This window comes from Coenobita brevimanus, chromosome 18 (assembly GCF_032717465.1).
Source record: "Coenobita brevimanus isolate Jiangsu-jjx chromosome 18, ASM3271746v2, whole genome shotgun sequence".
Lineage (NCBI taxonomy): Eukaryota > Metazoa > Arthropoda > Malacostraca > Decapoda > Coenobitidae > Coenobita > Coenobita brevimanus.
This window is the reverse complement of record NC_136971.1, coordinates 40,166,673-40,171,594: the sequence shown is the minus strand read 5'-3', so window position 1 is coordinate 40,171,594 and position 4,922 is coordinate 40,166,673.

The following is a 4,922-nucleotide window of genomic DNA, read 5'->3' as shown; positions in this document are numbered from 1 at the left end:
CATGTAGTGACGGGAGAGGTAAAGAATAGTATGGGACTATTTTTATTTGTCTTGGAAATATTAAACAGGTATAAGAGTATAAGTCCCGGGTAGCTACCTCCCTGTCTCGCTATCTCTCTCTCTTTCTGTTCTAAGGCTAATCTCCGTCTCGACCTCTCTCTAGGGTCGCTTGTCTCCTTCTAAACTCTCTTTCCTAAAATCTGGTGTAGCAGGGGTGTGTCACGTATGTTCCTCATGGTTACCAGACCTTTCTTCACGAGAGGACTGCTGACAGCTAACTGCATCATCTCCTTACTGGCCGCTGTCGTCAGCTTTCCTCCGTGTAAGCATGTTTAGCGCTGCTCGATTCTCGCAGACACAACACCTTCTCATCATTTGACTTCCTGCTTCTATCTGTCTCTCTATCTATCTATTTATCTATCTATCTATTATGTAGTCCTATATAGACACAGATAGATAGATTGGTATAATATAGATAAACAGAGAGATATAATAAAGATATATAGATATGATATACTGTAGATAGTTAAATATGGTATAGATAAACAGCTATATATATAATATAGGTAGATATAGATATAATATAGATAGACAGATATAACAATAGAGAGAGAGAGAGAGAGAGAGAGAGAGAGAGAGAGAGAGAGAGAGAGAGAGAGAGATACTGTAGATATAGATATAGATATAGCTAGATAGATAGATAGATTGATAGATAAATAGATAGATAGATAGATGGATGGATAGATAGATAGATAGATAGATTGATAGATAAATAGATAGATAGATAGATGGATGGATAGATAGATAGATAGATATAGATATACACGATATATATATATATATATATATATATATATATATATATATATATATATATACTGCCTACTAGAAGCAAGGTCACTCACACGTAATAAATATAATGTGTTCCTTGGCCTTCCCACACAAACAGGTCGGATGAAGTAAATTATTTCAGTGTCTTTACCTCCATATGCGACTTGTTAATGCGTCGGTGGTGATGGTCGGTGGTCGCGTCGGTGGTGATGGTCGGTGGTCGCGGCGGCGGCGGTGGTGGTGGATTGTGGGTGTTCGTGGGTGACGGGGGTGATGGTCCATGGGTGGTTGTGGTGGGTGGCAGGTGGCGGAGACGGTGGTGGTGGTGGCTGTTGTTGTTAGTGTGTGTGTGTGTGTGTGTGTGTGTGTGTGTGTGTGTGTGTTTCGGTGGGAGAATAGTCAACTCATAAATCACTGATTCATATCAGAGTTCTTCATTTCCCTCTATTTGTGTATTGTAACTTATTACTTGTATACATATTTTCATCACAACCGCATAATGTCCACGTATTTCCTTCATTAATATGTAATAATACTTGCCAATATCTGTATAAATATCCGTTTCATCTCAAATTTCGCATTCGTCGTGTGACTGAAACTGTTCCGGTATTTGCTGCTCTGTCTGTGGTGGCGAGAGGTTCAGGGTATTAACATGTCGTCCAGAAAGTGCGGACCGAGGCTTGTGTTTTCCACTCTGGGAGTAGTACGAACTTCTGAACGGAGCTGTACATACTTATATAAACAGAAAACAAACCACGACGAAGGATTTTGTTTGTACAGTCGTGATGCTGAGCTAGTTTCATCTGCCTTAACCTCCGCTGACCTGGGTTCGTATTCTAATCGGTTATGGAAGCCTCTAACACCTCTTCCTTGGTGATTTATTTCTCGATGTAGGTGGTTAATATCCATGTGTACGTTATTTATGGAGAGTAAGGGGTGATAAACTAAACTGCTTAGGAATAGGTGTTGGGCAGCAGACAAAGGAAATCCAGTCTTGCTTCCATTCAAAACGCAATCTTGGACCACTAGACGTAGCATTTGGCGCTATGGTTACCACCCAACGTAGCAGATCTTTACCTAGCCTACGAGAAATTATTTGAAAAGGCTACTCCCCCAAAACGCCATCTTCTACAGCAGCGATATTAAAGAAGACGAGGGGTTTGCGGCATACTAAAGGGGATATGAAGGTATATATAAAGGTATACATATGTGCAAAGTATACATAGACACAAGGTTTACACAGCGACAAGGTATACATAGACAGGGTATACATAGGCACAAAGTATACATAGGCACAAGGCATACATAGGTGACGAGGTATACATAGGTGATAAGGTATACACAGGTAACAAGATAAAAGAATACATACACAAGGTATACATAGGCACAAGGTATACATAGGCGACAAGGTATACATAGGCACAAGGTATACATAGGCACAAGGCATACACTAACAAGGTATACATAGGCATAAGGTAAACATAGGCACAAGGTATACATAGGCACAAGGTATACATAGGCGACAAGGTATACACTGACAAGGTATACATAGGCATAAGGTACACATAGGCAACAAGGTATACATAGGCACAAGGTATACATAGGCACAAGGTATACATAGGCACAAGGTATACATAGGCACAAGGTATACATAGGCGACAAAGTATACATAGGAGATAAGCTATACATAGGAGACGAGGTATTCATAAAGGTATACATGGGCGATGAGGTACACATTAAAGTATACATCGACGACAAGGTATACATAGATGAGGTATACACAGTCTCACAGGTAGAAACGGACAATGCAGCAATGTTACATTCTTCTACAGCACTTCTTCGTGACTAGCATCATATTCTAGCTCTTGTGCCAACTGAGCATTTAAGATGGAGGGATGGCGATTTTAGGATGAGTTAGGAAAGGGAGGCCATTTCTCTCTCTCTCTCTCTCTCTCTCTCTCTCTCTCTCTCTGTATGTATGTATGTATGTACTGTATCTATTGTGTGTGTGTGTGTGTGTGTGTGTGTATATATATATATATATATATATATATATATATGGAGCCTCTGTGGTAGAGTGTGCGTTTCGTACACGGGTGAACCAGGGTTCGCGCCCCGCCAGGGTAATAAACTTCGGGAGTGTTCACCCACCCACGTACTGCATTGGCGGACACAAGGGGTGCTGTGGTTGAACCAGTGTCGCTTACTATAAAGTATGCTTGCGCCCAGTCGGCTTGCGCGGGCCGATTACACTTGGTTCATAGACTACACACACATCCAAAGCCACTCGAATACTACAATTACACTTACTGTACAAGCTCTTCTCACCCTACATACAATCTCTACCAGACAGCCTAAGCCACTTGGTAGAGATACTTTGGCTGTATCGTCCCCACTTCGGTCGGGATAGGCCGGTCCTGCAGTGGATACTCAAACGGCTGTCCGTGACAGAAATAAATGGAGAGAAATTGTGAATGAATAAGTGATGACGCAGCCCTGAGGGGATATTCTCCCGCATTTGGTCTGATCAGCTAGTCAGGTTAGGTGCGGGTAAGGGGATGGGTCTGTTATGATGTGGCAGGGGTAAACCAGTTCTGCTGTCGGGCCCTGCTGCGGATGTCATTGCGCAGTTGACCCTTGTGCGGCGTTGTGTGGTGAGGATCTGTCCGTTCTCCCCTTTGGGGCTAAGATGTGAATGAATGTGTTTGAATAGATGAGTAAATGGGGAGTGTGTCGTCCTGTCTCGGCTACCTCCCTTTCCTTGGGGGAAGCAGCCTAGGTATATAGACAGATAGATAGAAGTAGGATACTTGAATTTCAGTGAGTCTCCTTGGTAACTAGTGAAATCAACTGGGCCACTCATAAATTAAAAATGACGTCGTGGCTATATGAATTTCGACGAGCCTGAGGTATGAGTCTCCTTGGTTACAAGTCGAAATCCAATCTGACCGCACTGGACCAGTCTGGAATCTTTGCCAAGTTGAGAGAGAGAGAGAGAGATACGTGAACTTTGATATTAAGCATTGACATCAGATTCAGCTGATAGATGGGTGGATAGATAAGGTAGACAGACAGACACATATATAGGTAGACAGACAGACAGACAGACACATATATAGGTAGACAGACAGACAGACAGACACATATATAGGTAGACAGAGAGACAGACAGACAGACACATATATAGGTAGACAGACAGACAGACAGACACATATATAGGTAGACAGACAGACAGACAGACACATATATAGGTAGACAGACAGACAGACAGACACATATATAGGTAGACAGACAGACAGACAGACAGACACATATATAGGTAGACAGACAGACAGACAGACACATATATAGGTAGACAGACAGACAGACAGACACATATTGGTAGACAGACAGACAGACAGACACATATATAGGTAGACAGACAGACAGACAGACACATATATAGGTAGACAGACAGACAGACAGACACATATAGGTAGACAGACAGACAGACACATATATAGGGAGACAGACAGACAGACAGACACATATATAGACAGATAGACAGACACATATATAGGTAGACAGACAGACAGACACATATATAGGTAGACAGACAGACAGACACATATATAGGTAGACACAGACAGACAGACAGACACATATATAGGTAGACAGACAGACAGACAGACAGACACATATATAGACAGATAGACAGACACATATATAGGTAGACAGACAGACAGACAGACACATATATAGGTAGACAGACAGACAGACAGACACATATATAGGTAGACAGACAGACAGACAGACACATATATAGGTAGACAGACAGACACACATATATAGGTAGACAGACAGACAGACAGACACATATATAGGTAGACAGACAGACAGACAGACACATATATAGGTAGACAGACAGACAGACAGACAGACACATATATAGGTAGACAGACAGACAGACAGACAGACACATATATAGGGAGACAGACAGACAGACAGACACATATATAGGGAGACAGACAGACAGACAGACACATATATAGACAGATAGACAGACACATATATAGGTAGACAGACAGACAGACAGACACATATAGGTAGAC